Below are 10,524 nucleotides of genomic sequence, written 5' to 3'. Positions count from 1 at the left end.
GGAGGGGAGGGAAGAGGAAGGAGGAAGGGAGGAGATGGAAATTTTTAATAAAAAAATGAGGAAAAAAAAAGAAAAAAAAAAGAAAAGGCTTACTGACTCAATGTAAGAAATGGTGGCTTCCTGATTAGGGCAGCCCAAACTCTTGTTCTTTCAGGTGGCTGAGCACTTGAATGGAGTTTGTGGGCAGTGTGCTACAAGTTACTTGGTGGCAGCATAGACCAGCTGGTTACCAGAGTTGAGGTGGTGAGGACAGCTTCCACGCTGCAGTCTCAGAGGCAGTGAACAGACCTCTTCCATGTTGGACTGGGCAGAGCCAAAAGGCAAAGAAGCCTTAGTCCTAGCCATGCTGCTTATCATTTTAAGAAGTACATCTGGACAGAAAAGGATTACAGATACACAATAGGACAGATTCAGACATAAAAGACCTCTAAATGAGACACAGCATATTTAGAAAATGTATGTAGGCTTTGAAGAGAGAAGAAAAAGAGCATAGAGAGTTATAAAAAGAAGTAAAGTCTTTAAAGAGACAGTAAAAGTAATATAAAAGAGTACAGACAGTCATAGATTAAAGGAGTAAAGAAAAACAAGCCATGTAATGATGGGAAAGAGAGTCAGTTTTTTTTCAGGGATGTGGCTCCTGTGAGGCTACCCATGCTCCAGTTGGATGGTCCTACAACCATATACATGCAGGCAGCACTTAGTGGGCTCAGTGGTTTTAAAAGTAAGAGCACGTGAAGTTGGAGCTAAAACATTGGGGGAATAGAGAGGAAACTGACCCTCTTTCCTTCAGAAGCAATCAGTTTTCAAGATCCCATCAAATATTGGTGGAACTTCATGAACTCTGTGATGGCTATTTTTGGTTGTCAATGTGACTATATCCGGAATGAAGTGTAATCCAGAAATGGAGGACATAGTTATGATTCAGACCTTGAGGTAGGATGACACTTGCCTTTAATCCAGATCTTGAGGCTGGAAGTCATGCTTTTAATCTGGGCCACACCTTCTTCTGCTGGGAGGACAATGGAAGAAGGAAGGTGGTGTGTTTGTTCTTCACCTACTTGCCCTTGCCTTGTCAGTACATCTGTTTCTACTTCTTGGGGATTCCAACATATGCAGAAGACTTCCTGAGACACACAGCCTCATAGAACTGAGCAACTACTAGATTCTTGGACTTCTTTTCACAGCTAATCATTGTTAGACTGCAGACTGTAAGTCATTTCAATAAATTCATACTTATATATTATTTATTATTATTATTTTATTTATGACTTGGCAATGCTGAAGCATGCATGGGCAGCCCATATATGGCAATCTTTTGAACTTGTCCATATTGAGTTTCATGATCTAAGTTGATGAGGATGACTGACTAGGTGTCTTCCTGGTTGCTCACCTTTGGAAGACTAGGCAGTGTTCTTAACTGCTGAGCAATCTATATTCATTCTATAAGTTCTGTGACTCTAAAGAATCCCAACTAATACAGATTTTATGATAATTTGAACGAAATTAGCCCCCATAATCTTATAGGGTCTGGCACTATTAGGAGATGTGGCTTTGTTGGAGTAGGTATGGCCTTGTTGGAGGAAGTGTGCCACTGTGGGGGTGGGCTTTGAGGTTTTCTATGCTCACTATAATTTCTATATAGCCATGTTCTTTAAAAGAAATTTTTTAGTTTTTTCCCAATATTTTATACATGTATATATTATATGTTGAGTGTATTATATTAATTCTTTGTCCTTACTTATATTCTGGCATCCTTTTCTCTTTTATTGGTATTTTTAATCACTCTAGAGAAATAAAAAATAATTGATATTAGTTCTTCTAGAGTTTTTCCCAAATTCTTTCAATGGTATTATCCTTTTTTTTTGAAAGTCTGGTAAAATTTAAAAGTTGAATAGATTTCAGTAGTAAATCTGTCTGGGCCAGGGCTTAATTTAGTTAAGAGATTTTTAAAAGTACTACTTCCATCTGGTTGCTTATTACAGATATGTTTAAACTGTTTATCTTAGTTGAGTTTAATTTTGTCAAGGAATTCATCCATTTTAGAAGAAATTTTGTTTTTGTTTGTTTTGAGATTTTAATTATATTTCTTCCTTCCCTTTTCTCCCACCAAACCTTTCCATATACCTTTCCCATTATCATTCAAATTCATGGTCTCTTCTTCATTGCTATTACATACATATATGTATTTGTTTATACATATATATTCCTAAATATAGCTTGTAGAGTCTATTTAAAGTTACTTGTATGTATGTTTTCAAGGTTAACTATTTGATACTAGACAACCAAGTGGTGTGCTCTTCTCTGGGGAGGACTAACTCTCCCACCCCCAGGTTTACTCAATTGTTGTATAAGGTTTGTTAGGAGTCAGGCATTATGCTGGCCTGTCACCTGGCAGGATGTACCCTGGCCAGCCTAGTCCTTTGGACCCAGAGCCCTTGCCCCACACCTTTGTTCCTTACACCTACTGGTCTTTTGGGCTCCAATTCTTTGGCCTTTTTGCCTTCTGTCTTGAACTCCACTGTAAGCAACTTGGTATACCTGGCCCCTCCCCTTGAGAACTTGACAGAGTGTATTGCCCCTGTGTCATACCTGAGTGCAGGGCAGACAGTACCCTTTCACCTTTAAGGTGAAACTCTATCTGCTTCTACCTTTTCTTTGCTTCTCTCTCTCTCTTCTCTCTCTCTCTCTCTCTCTCTCTCTCTCTCTCTCTCTCTCTGTCTTTCTCTCTTCCCTCTCTCCTCTTCCACACTCTTGTCTTCAGAGACAAGTCTCTTCCCTTCTCTCACCCCCTTTTCCATTCCCTTTCTCTTAATAAAACTTCTACCATAAGCTCTGTCTGTCTGACATGTCTGTCTCTCACCTGTAGCATGGGCGCTCACCTGCCAAGGTCTCTCTCCTGCTGAATCTTCTCAGGGTTCACTCGGTAAAGCTGTGTAGAGTTGAGGCCTCATTGGCTTTCCCCACTCCCACTTGGCTTGTTCATTGGCGTCAGCCTTGTTCAGGTCACATTTGGGCAGTCATGTTGGTGAGACGTTATGGGCACAGCTTCTGTTGTTAGTAGGCTACACAATCTCACAACAAACTTTGGGGTCCTCTGGTTTTTACCATCTTTCCATCCCCTCTTCTGCAATGTCCTCAGAGCCTTAGGTGTAGAAATGTTTTGCATGTGTATCCAATGGGACTGGTCTTCACATCTCTCCATTTTGATTAATTGTGGTTTTCTGTAGAGGTTGGTTGCAAAGAGAAGTTTCCTTGATAAGGGGTCTGTGGGTATAAGGATATTTTAGGAGGAATTGTATAGCTGGGTCATATGAGAGATTTATTTTTAGCTTTTTGAGAATACCCTACACTGCTTTCCATAGCAGCTGCACCAGTTTTCAGTCCCATCAGCAGTAAATGAAGGGTCCATTTGTTCCTAGACTCCCTCCAGCATTTGTTGTCAGTTGTTTTGTTCATCTTTGTCATCCTGAGAGGGACATTATAAAATGTCAAGGCTGTTTTGATTTGCATTTTCATAATTGCTGGAGATGATGAATATCTTTTGAGATATTTCTTAGCCACTTCTTTTTCTTCTTTTGAGAGCTCTCTATTCTGCCTAAGGCCCATTTTGTGAATGGGTCATTTTTCTTTTTGGCTCTTTGTTTTTTTTGAGTTATTTGTGTATTCTCAATATTAAACCTCTGTCAAATATATAACTGGCAATGATTCTATTCTGTTCTATGAGCTTCCCCTTCACCTGGTTAGCTTTTTCCCCCCATGACTGTGCAGAAACTTTATTTCCATGAAGTCCGTCTTGTTTGTTGTCTGCCTTTCTTGTTGGGTAAATAGAATCCTATTTGGGTGTGGGGTAAAGGGTCGCTTATTTGTCCCAGCTGCCCAGCCATGAAATAACCCCTCAGAAAACCATATTATTAGCAGTACTGTTTGACCAATAGCTTAAGCGTATTTCTGGCTAAACTCATATCCGAAGCTAACCCATCTCTATTATTCTGTATATTGCCATGTGGCTGTGGCTTACCAGCTAAAGTTTTGGCAGGTTTGACTATGGCGGCAGCTCCATGGCTTCTCTCTGACTCTGCCCTCCTTCTCCCAGCATACAGCCTAGCTTTTCCTGCCTAGTTCTGTTCTGACCTTGTTATTGGCTCAAAACTGTTCTTCAATAAAAGCAAACACATAGACAGAAGGACCCCCCACACCATTCAGGAAGTCTTTTTTTACATCTATATCATGTAATTTGCTGCCCATGTTTAAACTTTGTTAATCACTGTGTGATTGCTCCAGCACTATTCTTCTTGCTCAGGATTGGTTGGTTATCTTTTGTGGTTCCATGCAAATTTTAGAATAGTGTTTCTATTTCTCTAAAGAATAAGATTTTGGTTGAATTGCATTGAATATATAAAATAGTTTTGGCAGAATTGTCCTTTTTACAATGTTAATTCTACTAATCCATGAATAAGGGATATCTTTCTATTTTCTACTGTCTTTATCTCCTTTTTCAGAGGTTTAATGTTTTCTTTGTAGGGGCCTCTTGCTTCCTTGGTTAGATTTGTTCCCTAATATTTTTTTCTTTGAAGCTATTCTGAATGGGCGTGTGTTTTGTTGTTGCTATATAGAAAAGCTATTGATTTGTGTAAGTTGATTCTGTGTGTTACCACCTTGCTCGATTTGGTTATCATTTATAGTAATGTTCTGATAATTTGGGGATCTTTAATGCATAGTCCATGTCATCTGAAAATAGGGATAATTTGACTACTTCTTTCCCTACCTGTATCCCTTTTGTATTCTTCTCTTGCCTTATTGTTCTAGCTAGTCTTTCAGGCACAATGTTGGAAAAGATGGCATTTCAAAGTTGTTTTGATTTTCATTTCCCTGATTGCTAAGGAGGTTGAGCATGACCTTAAGTGTCTTTTAGCCATTTGAACTTCTTCAGTTGAGAATTCTCTGTTCAGATCAGTACCCCATTTTTTAATTGGGTTAATTAGCATTTTAAAGTCTAGTTTCTTGAGTTCTTTATATATTTTGGAGATCAGACTTTTTTTCTGTTGCGGGGTTAGTAAAAATATTCTCCCAATCAATATGTTGTGTCTATTTTCATTGAAATCAAGAAAGACTTTAATTTCTTTCTTTATTTCTTCCCTGACCCAGGGGTGGTTCAGTAGTTGACTGTTCAGCTTCCAAGGGTTTGTATGCTTTCTGGAGGTAGAATTATTGTTAAATTCTAACTTTATTCGATGGTGATCTGATAAGACACAGGTGGTTACTAATATTTTTTTGTAACTGTGGAAGTTTGCTTTGTTACCGAGTATGTGGTCAATTTTTGAGAAGGTTCCATGAGCTGCAGAGAAGAAGGTATATTCTTTCCTATTTGGGTGGTATGTTCTATAGATGTCTGTTAAGTCCATTTGGTTCATTACCTCCAATAAGTCTTTCAATTCTCTGTTAGGTTTCTGTCTGATTGACCTGTCCATTGGTGAGAGAGGAGTGTTGAAGTCTCCTACTATTATAGTGTGTGGTTTGATGGCTGCCTTGAGTTCTAGTAATGTTTCTTTTACATAAGTGGGTGCTTTTATATTAGGAGCATAAATATTCAGGATTGAGGCTTCATTCTGATGAATTGTTCCTGTTATGAGTATAAAGTGTCCCTTTCCATCTCTTCTGATTGATTTTAGTTTGAAGTCAACTTTGTTAGAAATTAGTATGGCCATACCTGCTCGTTTCTTAGGTCCATTTGCTTGATAAACCTTTTCCCAAAACTTTACTCAGAGTAGATGTCTGTCTTTGTGGTTGTGTGTTTCTTGTAAATGGCAGAATGTTGGATCCTGTTTTCGTATCCAATCTCTTAGCCTGTGCCTTTTTATAGGTGAATTGAGTCCATTGATATTAAGTGATATTAATGACCAGTGGTTGTTAACTCTGATCATTTTTTTGTAGTAGAGACTGTGTGTTTCCCTTCTTCTAGTTGTGCTTGGGAAGGATCGCTAGATGTCTGAGTTATTGTGGGCAATGTTGGACTCCTTGGTTTGTGATTTTCCTCCTATTACTTTCTGTAAGGCTAGATTTGTGGCTATATAGTGTTTAAATTTGTTTTTATCCTGGAATATTTTGTTTTCTCAATTGATAGTGAACGAAAGCTTGGCTGGGTATAGTAGTCTGGGCTTGCATCCATGGTCTCTTAGTTTCTGCAGTACATCTATCCAGGACCTTCTGGCTTTCATGGTTTCCATTGAGAAGTCAGGTGTAAGTCGGATAGGTTTACCTTTATAAGTTACTTGACCTTTTTCCTTTGCAGCTCTTAATATTCTTTCTTTATTCTGTATGTTTTGTGTTTTAATTATTATATGGCGAGGAGATGTCTTTTTTTTTGATCCAGTCTATTTGGTGTTCTATATGCTTCTTGAACCATACAGGAATATCTTTCTTTAGGTTGGGAAAGTTTTCTTCCATAATTTTATTGAATATATTTTCTAGGCCTTTGAGCTGTAATTCTTCTCCTTCATCTACTTCTATTATTCTTAGGTTTGTTTTTTTTTTATTGTGTCACAGATTTCTTGAATGTTTAGTGATAAGAATTTGTTTGATTTGCTGTTTTCTTTGATCAGTGCTTTTATTTTCTCTATTGTGTCTTCAGAATCTGAGATTCTTTCTTCTATCTCTTGTATTCTGTTGGTTATGCTTGTTTCTGTAGTTTCTGTTTGTTTACCTAGATTTTCCATATCCAGCTGGCCCTCGGTTTGTGTTTTCTTCATTGCTCCATTTCAGTTTTCTTGATCCTTTCGAATTGAGGCCACTCATGTTTAAATTGTTATTGAAATATGTGTGTGTTAGTTCTGGTCTTCATGTTGTTGATTGTGTTGCTGTGTACTCAGTGGGACTTTATGTCTATGGCTTGTGTTTCTTTCCACAGTCTTTCTGCTTTGCTCATTCTTCTCTTTAGCCCCAAACAAATGTTCCTGTATTAGCTTAGGTTTGGTATGTTGAACATAAACATTTTCAGGCTATCTATGATGCGGAAAATTGTTCCTTGTCCTTCAGTCATGGCAGTAGTTTTGCTGGGCTTATTATTTTAGTTTGGCTCTCATTTAGGACTTGAGTTGTATTGCTCCAGCCTCTTTTGGGTTTGAAAGTTTTCCTTAAAAAATCAGCTATTATTTTGATGGGTTTTCTTTATTTGTGGATTGCAGTTTTTCTCTTGAAACTTGCACTACACCTTTACTGTCCTGTCTACTTTGTGTTTTAACTATGAGTTGCCACTTAATTTTTTTCTCTGTCTTTTCTTTACTGTGTTCTGTGTGCTTCTTGCCATTGTATGGGTGAGTCTTTTCTTAGTTTGGGACAGTTCTCTCTATGATCTCTTTGAAGGTCTTGTATTTGCCATTGACTTGGGATTCTTCTCCCTCACCTGCACATAGAATTTGAAGGTTTTATTTCTCCATGGTATCCCACAGAAACAATATTATCTAGACATGTACAGCTCCACAAGTCACTGTCTGCTGATTACATCACCTCAAGCCTGTGCCTGTGTAAGAAAGATTACTTTTCTTAAAGAGTGTTTGGAGGTGGTGACATTTTCTTAATTTTAGCAAAGTGTTGTTAATTTCTAGGTGAGGTCCCAAAACCACTGTCAAGTAGGAATGGAGGCTATTAGGAATATTTTGGAAGCAGAAAGGATACCTTGGAGAATTGAAATGTTTTTTCTACTTTTATAAATGGTATATTGTTATTTTTACTTTTGTTTTGTTCCCAAGGACTGGGATCAGCTAATTCACACAGACATATAGGGCCTGGGGAGAATAGCTCACACACAGCAATCCCAAAGCTCAGCTGTTCCTACTGCACTGTTTTCCTAGGATTAGGGAAGTTCACTTTCCCATTTGATAGTTGCACTTTCTGACAACCTCAAGGACAGGATTGCCCTTACAGATGAAATAATAATTATGGGTCTAGAGGGAGATGAGCTGATGACTTTTCTTCTTTATAACTACTTCGTAGGGCCTCATTCTACATGGATGCTTTTCAAAGGCCCGGCCAGGTGAGGGGTTTGTTTTTCTATTCATTAATAGTGAGAACTATAAGTAGGTGGTGAATTAATTAAGATTTTCTGTATTAAAATACTAGATAATTCTCTGCTTAAAATTTGACTTTTGAGTCTTACTGTATCAATAGCAAACACAACAGATTCTTATAGATATAAAATCAGAGAAATGATTTGTAAAAGAACATAGATTCTGCTTACTATGATATCTGATTTTAATGTATGTGACAGTAGAAGGTGGGGCTCCTGGAGAGAGGACAGGGCCTAGTAGAAGTTCAGAAAGCAAGAACAGGAAAGGCTAATAGGGTGGAGATGCTCAATAAATATTATATATTGAAAATAAATGTCATGAAACTCATCCCTTTTTACAATGATTGTACACTAGTACATATGTAAAAAGTAGCCTCAAATGGAATATTTTAGCAAGTGTATCTGACTATAAATTCTCCTGAGTGTGTGCTTTAATAATTCTAAGAACATGTTTCCATATAGATTATGTGTGTTAGTTGACAGCGTGTTAGTTTTCCATCCCTGGCATAAAACACCCAAAATAACTTCGAGGGTGAAAAACAAAGAACACACATTTATTTGTTTGCAGAAGTACATTTATAATATTAAGATACATTTAAATAATTGTATTTTGTATTTTCTCATTTTACTACTTTTCGCAAGTCAACTGACTATGCATTCATATATAAGTTAGAAATAGACAACAAATATTAACTAAGTTACTGTTTATCTGTTCTGTTCAATTTGTGTATACTTTCTTAGGAAAGTTTCAACTTATGGCCTAGTGAAACATAAGACATTCTTAATATCATATAAGTTTCCAGACAGAAACCTGCAGATGACTTAGTCTTTGGATCTAGTCAATTTAACAGCCATTGCTTCTCCACTATTATAAATGTTTTTGGGTACACTTTGTATTTTAATACTTACACTAAGTATTACAACTTAAACTAATGTAAAAGCCCCCAACAGTGAAATTTTAAATAAAACAAATGATTTTTTCCTCAGTTCATATATATGTTAGGAACTCATTTTGTATCTATGGTAGCTATGGTCATTTTTGTCCAAGTCTCAACTACAGTGAGCTCCAGAGAAATATACCACTTGGTAAATCAGAAGATGTGTAAGTGTAATAAACACTTACAAAGCAATGGATATTAAGTAGAGAGGTTAAAGTGCATACCTTTGGGATAAGAAATGAGCATCTTAGATTACTTTTTCACCTTATATTATTATGCATATGATATATTAATAATTATGGATGTATAATTAATAATAAATTATTACATATATATAGTTTGTCCATTTGCAATTTAAAAAATCATTTGGGCTACAGTTCTTAGAATTTGGAGACCAAGACTTGAATTAGTATTACTGTGGAGCTTATATATATATTTATTTAAGATTTATTTTATTTTGCATATACTATATTTTGCCTACATGTATTTTATGTGCACCACTTTCATGCCTGGACAGGAGGGCAATGGATTCTTTTGAACTAGAGTTACAGATGGCCTTGAACAACCATGGATTTGTTGGGAATCATACCCAGGTCTTTGCAAGAGCAAAATGTACTCATTAACACTGAACAATATCTCCACCTTGACCCTGGAGCTTAAAAAAATGTCCCAGAACACCACTACTGTGGATGTATGTTGGTGAGGGAATCAGACTCTGGCAATTGGGGTGATTCTATTCCTTTACTAGATCAAGCTATTTATGAGCCAAACTCACATAAACATAAAGCTTGGTTTATGGTCTCATTCATAGTGTCATTTTAGAGAGCTCTCAGCCACTAACTTCTGCATAATTTCTAGACATACATGCATCTATGCATTTGTGTATATGGGCTTACTTATATGAGTGAACTTGAAACTACAAAGGAACTCTTCTGAGTCAGTGTTTTCTATTTCTCTATCACAAAGCCAATTTTAAAGTACTGAATTAAATTAATTTGATAAAATAGTGACCCTGGTCATCAGGCCAAATAACTAATATAGGCCCTAAAGGTCAGACTGTTGAGTGAAATAATAAAAACTGTCTGGATGCTGATGACCATGTTAACACTGGGGACCTTGATTTCCACTGCATGGGACGGAATCTCTTTTAAAACACAAATTCCAAGAAAAATCACTATATAGTCATTTCCTACAAGTTCCTGGTTGCCACACTGTGTTGAAAATAGTATTTGTCTTAGTGTCACATGTCCTCTCTCGTTGAGGGCTCCTAGCTTCATATCTTCGGTTGTGAATGCAGAAGAGAGGAAAGTAAAACTGTCGTTGACAGGATAGGAGTGGTGGGGAGCAATAGAGGAGACTTGTAGGCTACCAATGGTCGCATCAGGGAAGTGGGGAAAGTGAAGCTCAGTAAGTGGAAGGTAAATACAGAAGAAAGAGAGAGGTAGGTAAAATAGCAGTGCAGGGGACTGAAAAAGTCACAAGTAATCATACTTTTAACTATTTACGTTTTCCTTCAAGACAGAA

Source organism: Arvicola amphibius, chromosome 2 (genome assembly GCF_903992535.2).
Source record: "Arvicola amphibius chromosome 2, mArvAmp1.2, whole genome shotgun sequence".
In the NCBI taxonomy this organism is placed as follows: Eukaryota; Metazoa; Chordata; class Mammalia; order Rodentia; family Cricetidae; genus Arvicola; species Arvicola amphibius.
This window is presented reverse-complemented; position numbering follows the sequence as displayed.